Raw genomic sequence first — 11,186 nt, forward strand, 5'->3', positions numbered from 1 at the left:
CCAAACAAAACAAACAGTAATAAATAAATAAATGGAGAAAAAAAAATATTCTTTTTGGATATTATGATTGCTTACTTGGAAAACCCAAGGAATGAATTGAAACACGTTCAGTAAAATGGCTAGAGCAATAGCTTTCCTAAACAGCGATCACCTATTTAAAATTGTAATGGGAGAAAAGATCACTTTCAAACAGCAGAATCTAATTTGTGTCTGTAAGGAATTGTGGGAGCTATTTGAAGAATTAAGAATAATAGCTAAATGGAGTAGGGGTGAAGGGAGGGATTTCCAAGAGGCACGAGGAAACTCTGGGGATAATGGATATGTTCATTATCTTGCTTGTGGTACTGGTTGCATGGGTGTATATATGTTAAAACTTACCAAATTATACACTTTAAATATGGATGTTGTTTATGGTATATCAGTTATACCTGAATAAGGCTGTTTCTTGAGGAAAGGTGTATATTATCATTTGCTTAGAAAGTAGCACATTCTTGGAACAGGCTAAGGAAACAATATATATTCACTCTATGAATTAAGACATAATTTTTCCAGTATTATAGAGCAAGTATATGGAGAACCTGAGAATCAAATTCAGATTTGGCGCAATAATATAGACCTCCTAGGTTGTCTTCCTGGTCCATTCCTCTTCTGGGAACTGCTTCTCCCCACCAGATCTGCAGGCTATCAGTTATGAGCCTCTGGCAGCCATTTTATACAGGCATGGACCCGTGCTCCTGACCATAGTGAATTGGTCCAGGAGCAGACCCCTGACCCAAGCTGGAACAATAAGATACCTGTTCCAGGAATCTGAGATTGGGACCAGGATTCTAGCTTTAATATGGCTTGTTTCTTGAATGGAGAAGGTGCTCACAGCAGAGCTCCTGGTGGCTGTGTTTTTGACTCCATAGACCCTTGAATCAGAGGAAGCCATGCTGCTCGTGATCCCACTTGAAATTGTGGAGAGATGATTGTATGTATATCCTAGGCTATGTTGTTAAAAAATGTGGGGTTTTTTTTTTTTTTTTTTACTGTAGGTCATGTTCAAAAAATATGTAAAGCCACTACCTTCACTAAGTTCTTTCTCTAGCATATGAACTATTGAAATATCTACTGCAGTTCTGAATGCATTCTATCTTTGTGCATTCTAACATTCCAACAATCTGGTGAACTGAGATGAAGAAAGGTTAAAAATAAAGTGATAATAGTGGTTACCTTTAATGTGGGATTAACTGGGAGAGAGCATAAGTAGCTTTCTGGGGTGCTGGAAAGTTTCTGTGTATTGAACCGTTGTGATTACATATGTGAAAATTCATCGAGCTGTACACCTAAGATTTGTGTATATACTTTGTGTGAGTTACACCATAATAAAAAAGGAAAATAAAGAGCTAGTAATTCTTGATTTAAAACAAATAAAACCTCTTAGTAGACAAGGAATATATACTTCCTTAATAGCATTTCTCTCTACTACCTGTCTCTGAAATAGTGGTGAAATAGCAGCAGTAATCCCTACCCTTGTTAGAGACCTTCAACCTTTAGAATATAAAATGAAAAGCCATGATAGAAAGAGAGGTAGGTGAGAATGATTAGATGCACAAAAAAGAAACAGAGTTTGCAGCACATTCAAATTCCTGGTTCCAGCTCATTCCTGAGGCTTAGCTTAGACCTAGAGTGGCTTAGCATTAACCACTTAGGTCTGGTTAAACCCCAAAGCCTACTAATCCCCCACCCTACCCCAGCTCTCACCCTGCATTTTCTTTAATTGCTTAAACTAGCTCAGGTGAACTTCTACTTTCAATCAAGAGAGTTCTGTTATCAACACAAAATTCCATTTGTTTCTATTATCTTATGATATCATTTTAAACTTACACATAGTGTTCCCTGGCTTTAGTACTTAAACCTTTCCACTTTCTGCTTTAGTGGCTCCTGCCACCACACACTTACACCATTACCAAACAATCTGTTCATATATATTAAGATTATAGAGACCTTACATCAAACCAAAAGGAGTGAACTCTGCAGGCAAACAGTAATACTAGAATTCTCTGCTTATCAACCATTCACTACTTAGGAATTTGATAACCATTTAACACGTAGAATAGCTTAAATGCCCAGACATCTCTCTAAAGACTCCTTCCCCACCTTTTTGTTCTTTTAATTATCTTAATAATTCTCAGAACTTAGTGCTCCCAACAGTTATTGCACAAGGTAGTATTTATAAAACCATGCTTAAAAGACTTTATGGATGGGCTTCTCTGGTGGCGCAGTGGTTGAGAGTCCGCCTGCCGATGCAGGAGACACGGGTTTGTACCCCGGTCCGGGAAGATCCCACATGCCGCGGAGCGGCTGGGCCCGTGAGCCATGGCCGCTGAGCCTGAGCCTCCAGAGCCTGTGCTCCGCGACGGGAGAGGCCACAGCAGTGAGAGGCCCGTGTACCGCAAAAAAAAAAAAAAAAAAAAAAAAAGACCTTATGGGCAATTTAAGCAATTTTCAAGAGTAGTTTTAACATGGTAATTTTTGCTTTATCAATGACTTTAATTCATACCCACACCCCTTACCATCCAACTCACCTTCAACAAAAGATGCAATTTCATACTATGCTTGCAACTAAAACACAGTAAACTTACTTAGCATTAGAATCTTACTAAATATTGTTTAAACTTTGGCAATTTACAAGGCACCTTGAATTTTGTAGTACCTTAGTATTGTCATGAATATCAATTAATATCACATGATAAATATACAAATGTGCAAGTTGATATATTTCACATGCACCCAACCTTTCTTTCTGACTTTAGCTCCCATTATTCCTCTTCACTCATCCTCTGCTCTAACCAAATTGAACTCAGTGTTCTTCATCCCAATCCTATTCCCAATCCTACCTGTGCCTTACACCTGGAATATTCTCCATCGATTGCCCCTCCCTCTCTGCACATTCAAATCCTACTCATCTTCCCATGTTCACTCCAAATGTGACCTCTCGTAATTTTTCTAGAATTTCTAGATTTAAGGCCTCCCTCCTCTAAACACCCACCTTAATAATCCGATGTTTTTTTGATGCATCACTGTCTGCATTTTATTATAGTAATTTGGTGTGTGTTTTGTTGCCACCTCCAGTGTTTTTCACCCTTTTCCTTGTCATGACACAAATAGAAAATTATATTTATAAGCAAAACTGAGAGAGAAAGCTGTTCTCAGCCTCTGCCACTGGCTCAGTTGCACTGGGAGCTTGGAAAGTTAACGCTTCCACACACCTATGACACAGTCAAGCACAGGGGTTGAGAAGCTGTCTTGTACCATCCCACGTTAGAATATAAGCTTCCTGAGGACCGGCTTCATGTTTGCTTATCTCAGTATCCACCTATAGATTCTAGTTCGATACCTTGTACCTGTAATAAATGAATAATTGGATAAATGACAAAGCACTATTTAAATTTGTTTTTACAGAGTTCTGAGGGCTTCCAGTTTCAGCTCTGACTTGTAAAGAACTTGAAGGTCATCACCCCCATCCGTACAACAAGAAAAAAGACGAACAAACTTAAAGTAAATTACCTTTCTTTGACTCATAAAAGAATTGAGGTTCAGGGCAAACTGCCCCTCTCCCCGAAATCTGGAGAGACAGGCAAATACAGAGAATCGCTACTAACATTAGCTTATCTGAAACAGAAGTCCCTGGAGCCTTAAGCTGGTGGAAACATTTACATGATAACTTTGACAAATCCTTGGAGGTGGAGTGTGGACTAGTGTGAGAGTGAGAAACTCTTGGGGCCTGCAGTCTTAGGGGGGAACTGCATACATTCATGAGCTTTACCTCCAGGAAGCTCACCAGGTTCTCATGGTGAAGAGCCAAGAAAAAAAACTCATGTTTCTGGCAGAGGAGGAGAAAATAAACTATGTTGAAATATATGGAGCCTTCTCTATAACAAAGGCCTACATAGCCAGAGACGAATGGCGGGGGAGAGTGGAGGTGCTGAGAGAGGGTTGCATTACCCAACTGCAGCCCCTTCTAGACTTCCTGTCTCTCCTAGGGCAGGGAAGTGGCTGAGAAACACTTGTGAAGGTCAAAGCCCAAAGACACAAGACCACTGAAAGACTGAAAATTAATCATAGGTAAATCATAATTATTGAATGCTTCCGCACCCCCTACACCTTAGCACCATATCTGCAGGTCTTCAGAATAATCACAGCGGATTAGAACTGAAAGAACTGCAAGGTGCAGTCTCTATATAAGGAGTTTTTAGGAGAATCCAGACCACAAGGATGCTAGAGGAAATTGAATTCTTATACCTACTGCAAACATTAAACACAGCCCAGCTCCTAGCCAGATTAATGTAAAACCTCACACCAAAAGCCTGTTCACCTCAGTTCCCAGTACCTGATACAACATGTTTGGCTTTCAACAAAAAATTACAAGGCCTATTAACAGACAAGAAAAGGCACTGACTAAAGAAACAAAGCATGGATCAGAATCAGACTCAGATATGACATAGATTTTTGTAATTATTAGACAGGGAATTTAAAATAACTGTGATTAATATGGTAAGGAGTCTAACGGAAAAAATTGACAACATACAAGAACAGATGGGTAATGGAAGGAGAGAGATGGAAACTCTAAGAAAGAATCAAAAGGAAATGCCGAGAACGAGAAACACTCTAATGAAGATGAAGAACACCTTTGATGGGCTTTTCAGTAGACTGGACATGGTCCCAAGGAAAGAATGAGTGTGTGTGAAGATATAGCAATAGAAACTGCCCAAATTAAAATGCAAAGAAAAAAAAAAAAAGAACAGAACACCTAAGAACTGTGGGACAATTTCAAAAGATGTAACGTATACATAATTGGCATACTAGAAGGAGAGGAGAAAGAAAATGGAACAGAAGAAATATTTGAAGTAAAAATGGATGAGAATTTTCCAAAATTAATGACCAAACCACAGATGCAGGAAACTCACAGAAAACCAAGCAAGATAAATGCCAAAAAAATCTACACCTAAGTATGTCATAGTCAAACTCAAAAAAAGCAGAGACAATGGGAAAATCTTGAAAGAAGTCAGAGGGAAAGAACATCTTATGTATAGAGCAACAAGGATAAGAATTACATCTGAATTCTTGTCAGAAACCATGCAAGCAAGAAAAGAGTGGAGTGAAATATTCAAAGTGTTAGGAAAAAAAGAATCCAACAAAACACAAACCTAGAATTTGATATCCAGCAAATTTATCCTTTACAAGTGAAGGACAAATAAAGACTTTCTCAGATGACCAAAAAAAAAAAAAAAAAAAAAAGTGAAAGAATTCATTTCCAGCAGACCTGCTCTGCAAGAAATGTTAAAAGAAATTCTTCCAGGGAGGAAGAAAATGTAATAGATTACAAATCTGGATATGTAAAGAAAGGATGAGCCCAGAAGAGGAATAAATAAATTTAAAATAAAATATTTTATTTTTCTTCTTCTTACTTGGTCTAATAGATAACTATTCAAAGTAATAATAGTAACAATACATTGGGTAAAATAAATGGTAGCAATGTTTTAAGGAATAGGAGGGAGGAATTGGGAAAACTCTGTTTAAGGTAACTGAACTACCCATAAAGTGATAAGTGTAATATGAAAGGGGACTTAGATTAGTTGAAATATACATTATAAACTCTAGAGAAATTACTAAAAAAAAGTTTAAAAAGAAGTATAATTGATATACCAGAGAGTGCAAAAAGGGGGCAGGAGAGAAACAAGTACAAACAGAAAAGAGTTATAAACATGGTAAATATTAAACCAACTATATTAATAACCACTTTAAATATGAATGCTCTGAATACACCAATTTTTTTTGTCAGCATGACTGTCTGAGTGAACAAACAAACATGACCCAGCTATATGTTTTCTGCAAGAAACCCACCTTAAATATAAAGACACAGAAAGGTTAAAAGTAAAGGAATGGAGAAAGATATACCATGCTAATGCTAATCAAGAGTAGCTATATAGAGACTTCCTTGGTGGTCCAGTGGTAAAGAATCCGCCCTACAATGCAGGGGACGTGGGTTCGATGCCTGGTCAGGGAACTAAGATCCCACATGCTGGGGCAACTAAGCCCGAGTGCCGCAACTACCGAGCTTGCATGCCTCAACTAGAGCCTGAGTGCCGCAAACTACAGAGCCCACGCACTCTGGAGCCTGCACACCACAACTAGAGAAGAGAAAATCCACACACCACAACTAGAGAGAAGCCCATGCACCACAACAAAGGTCCTGTGTGCTGCAACTAAGACCAGACGCAGCCAAAAATAAATTAACTAACTAAACAATAAATAAATCTTCAAAAAAAACGGAGTAGCTATATTAATTTCAGACAAAGCAGACTTGAGAACAAGGAAAATTATCAAGAATAAAGAGGGACACTTTGCCTAATGATAAAGGGGTTAATTCTCCATGAAGATGTAACAATCCTTAATGTGTATGTACCTAACAACAGAGCACCAAAATACATGAGGCAAAGCCTGATAGAACTGCAGGGAAAAATAAAGTGCCTTGCAAATAGAGTATGAGAGCAACAAAAATTAAGTTCATGAAAGTTGCCATTTCTTCCAGGGGCAAAAATGAAGTTCATGAAATTTGCCATTTCTTCCAGGAGCAGCAGGATTGTCATAGAAGAACTAAGAGAATATAACAATAGTGCAAAATGATTTCCAAGATACCAAATATTTCTAGATTCCTGTTGGAGAACCTGCCGAGGCTCTCTTTTACAGGATTATAGAATCTATCCTCAATCCTTTCATAACTGACACTCTCACCAGTAAACTTTTTAATCCTCCAACCAGCAGAAATACATTTAAGGGATTGGAAATCAACAAAATTCACAGAGTTCCACCCTCCCTCTTCTCAGCCCAGCAAGTGCCCAAATGTCATTGTCACACCCTTTAGGGGATTTTTTTCCCTTTTTTAGGCCTCAATGGATTACAGAAGCTTTTTGAATGGTATTTATATTTCCTCTAACCAAAGACACATTAACTGTAATATTCCTTTGGTAGATTATTACTAAAGAAAGAAATATTGCTTGCTCCATGGAAATAAACTGATAGGTTCAGCAACTTTCACTTTGCTTATATAAATGAACGCTTCAGATGATAAATGTTTCAAGCCTGAGCAAAGGGTTTTAAATATGGAAAAAATGTTCCTGAATCCCTGTACTTTAACATTGCAGGACATAAATTGTAAGTTTGAATCTTTCTAACATCTGGTAAGTGCTTTCACATTCATTCAATCAGTCAGTCTGCACAGCCAATAGGCCAGCCACTGTGCTGGGTCCTGCTGATTGAAAGTTTAAAAAGATCTCATTTCTGTCTTCTAGGAGCTCACCTTCTGGAGGGAAAGACAGACATGTCAACGAATACAATACAGTTAACAAGCCCTTTTAAGCTATCCCTACACAAGTGCTATAGAAAGAAGCACAGAGAAGGTGACTTCAGAGTTTGGTCAATACATAGGAATTATTAAAGAAGGGAGGACAGAGCATTCTGAACAGACAGAAAATATGTAAAAGGCACAAAGAATGAAACAAAGGTATGTTCAGGTCCCCAGAGTGCAGGTCCCAGGGGCAGATAAGCAGAGAAGGTTGCCTGAAGATAGGATGAGTAACTACCTCAAATGTATTTTCCAAAGTTCATGTTGATCATGTTCCTATATGTTTCAGATCTGGTCATGGCACTAGTTACTTTTAAACCTTTGTTGTGGCCCCCTCCTTCTCAGACACACATCATACAATCTTACACACACTTATGATTTCTTGTGGGGGCTTCTGAGGCTCTCCAAGTTTTAATTTCAATTTCCAGCTTCATAGCCCACCATTTTCTGAAGCTCCATAAGGTTCCTCTAATTTCCTAATATCCCATCCACTTTCTTTCTTCTATGCCTTTGCTCAAGCTGTTCTTTTCTTTGGAATGTTTTCTGCTTCCTTTCCATTGATCAAAATTTTACTTCTCCCTGAAGACACACCTCAAATTTCTTCTCTCCAGAGAAACCTTCCTTTATCCCCCCCCACCACCTGTTCCCACAGTACCTTGATTTAATTTTACTCTGCAGTATAGTTGTTCACATATCTGTCCTTCCAACTAGAACAGAAACTTATTGAGGGCAGGCACCTTGTGTCATTTATTGTGTGTTCCCAGCACATGCCCTGGAATGTGGCATTTGATAATATTTGTTTTCAATGACATGTGTGTCTCATCACCTTTGCAATCTGATTAGTCTTCTCCAGTTTCAAAACTGAGTTCTTGCAGCCACAAGCCTTCTTAAGCTATTTGTCACTGAGGGTGAGATCAGAGGAAGAATAAGAAAACCACCTGAGGCACACAACAAAGTCACTTGGGGATCTTTAAAAAATGTAATTGCCTGGTTCCCACCTTCAGAGATTATGATTTCATTGGGCTGAAGTGGAAACCAGGCATCAATATGTTTTTTAAAGTTCTCTGGATAATTCTTAAGTGTGGTCAGTTTTGAGAACCATAGACTTAAAGGGCAGGTGAGAAATAGTTACTAGGCCCCATATAGGAATTAGAATAATTTCTAATTCATTTTTCTCAAATGGTGATGCTTTTCCCAGAAAAAACATAACTAAAGGAATGGGGCCACACAGTTTACGTGAAATTGACTTCTTTCCAGAGAAATCTTTGCCACAAGGAGTCTGAGTTTCTGTAGGAGGAATCACACGTTGGACATGATACTTGCCTACACGGTCCTGATCAACTTGTCTAGAGAATCCCGTTGAACTGAAATAAAAATGCCAGGCATCAAACCATCAAATGAGTAAGAAAACTTGAGAGTTCCCAGTTCTCATGAGAGTCCCCAACATGGATACCCCCTATAGCCCTCAGTGGAATGGGGAGGACAGAGCCAGGTACCATGGGGAGGATCGCATGTTGCACAACTCCAAGGGCACAATGCACATTGCATTCCATATGAAGGGCGCCTCCTGGAATTGGGTAATGCCACATCTTGGAGCAGGGCTTTTCCTGTCCTCTCAGGAGATTTCCAGTGGTGGCCTCCATCTTGCTTCTTCTCCCCAGCCTTCTTCTGGCTTGGAACTGTTACTCTGAACCAACGTGAGGAATGAAGAGCCTCCTCACCAAAATACTTCTGCCAGAGTCTTTTCCTACCTGATGATGTCTTCATTGGAAATTCCCGTAAGTGGCAGCTCTTGTCAACACAGCCTTGATCCACCCAATGTGTTACACTATCCTGCTGAAATCCACAGAATTGGTCCCTAAATCAGCCACTGCAGGAAAGTTTTCAGAAAGGGTGTCAGTTCCTTCTCAGCTTTGCCACCCCTTTTCTTTTTCCTTATTAGAGTATCCACAGAGAAAGAAAGTACATATTTTATTTCTAGATTTTGGCTGGGTTTTTTTTGGGAGGCAGGGAATCAAATTGAACAATCTAAAGGCAAAGAAGAGATAAATTGAAGCTGTACAGTCCTCCCGTGGAATCCAAGGGGGATTGGTTCCAGGACCCCCACAGATACCAAAATCCAAGCAGGCTCAAGTCCCTTATATAAAATGGCATAAATGTAAATGCTATAGAAATAATTTAAAATAGAATGTAAACGCTATGTAAATAGTTGCCAGTGTGCAGCAAATTCGAGTTTTGGTTTCTGGAATTTTCGGGAATTTTTTTCAAATATTTTCAATCCGTGGTTGGTTGAATCTTTGGATGCAGAACCTGAGGATACCAAAGGCCGACTTATTATTTATAAAAAATTATCCCAGCATCTAGCAGAGAATAGCGAGCTGAAAAAATGTTAGTTTCCGTTGGAGGTGGTGGCAATGGGCAGTGTTAATCTACAGAATGGCTTTCACTTTTTATGTTTTTAGAGAGTGTGGGGAGAGCAGCAGGGTACTCAAGGTAAAGGATTGTTTTCTCCTTAAATGAAATTGTTGTGAGAATGAAAAAAGAAACAGGTACTTAGCATAAGAAATTTTGCAAACTGTAACACCAGATATAAAACATAGGGAGTTATTATTGTCATAAGAGATGTGCAAACCAAATGCCACCAGGATTTGAAGGGGAGGAAGAGACCACATCCTGCTGTGGAAATCAGGAGGAAATGGCATCCACCACTTAATAAAGACATACCTTCTACAAGACTTCGTTTCTGCATTGTAGGAAGGTCCATGATCCCTACTCAGAGCAAAAAGCAAACTGGTTGTGAGAATACTTTTAAAATCTTTGTATCTGCACTTTGTTAACTGTAGAGCACTATACAAACGCAAAGTGATGTTACTGTAGCTGTTATTGGTGATGGAGATGCTATCATTATTATTGACTTTGAAGATATCGGTCAGCATTCAACAGGGAAAGCTGTCAGAGGAAGGCCCTACAAGTACAGAAATGAGGGCTGGAGAGGTTTCTGCCAACTTTCTCGGCTGGTTTAGAGTTCCTCTACATAACATCTTTGAGTGTCTGTTGATACCTACTCTGTCACAAAGGCCTGTGACAATGTTGGTTAACACCATATTGAATAAGAAATGCTGTCTGCCTTCAGAGAGGTCACCTTGATTTGGTTTTGATATTTGGCCTAAAATATTAGATTAAGACATGTATAGTTAATTTATAGGCCTTGGAGAACTCCTGAACTTTTTAGAGCAGAGGAGTAACATGGTGTGATTGCATTTCAGGTATTCCTGACAAAATGCCCAGTTTAGCTTTCAACCATCAAGAAATATTTTAGGTTAGCAGATGATTGAGCTCCTCCACCCCCAGGCTTCAGAATCTAGAATGTTGTCCCCCTCTAAATAGACCTTTCCCCCCTCCCAAACTTTATGGATTATGGAACTGATTGTTTCCTTCTTTGCAACGGCTGTTAAAAAGCCTAAGTCAAGTTTGGCAAGTGTATCGGACTTCAAATCATGAATGTGAATACTCACTTCAGCCTTTTCTTACTTTACCCACGTTTGTTTTCTTTTTAATCCTTCCCTTGCTTTAAAAATTTTTTTGTTGAATTTAGAATGGATAAACGACAAAGTCCTACTGTATAGCACAGGAAAGTATATCCAATCTCCTGGGATAGACCATAATGGAAAAGAATATAAAAAAGAACGCATGTCTACATGTGTATGACTGAGTCACTTTGCTGCACAGCAGAGATGGGCACAACATGGTAAATCGACTACACTTCAATAAAAAATAAATTAAAAAATAAAAATTTTAA

The sequence above is a fragment of the Globicephala melas genome, chromosome 6 (assembly GCF_963455315.2).
Source record: "Globicephala melas chromosome 6, mGloMel1.2, whole genome shotgun sequence".
NCBI lineage: Eukaryota > Metazoa > Chordata > Mammalia > Artiodactyla > Delphinidae > Globicephala > Globicephala melas.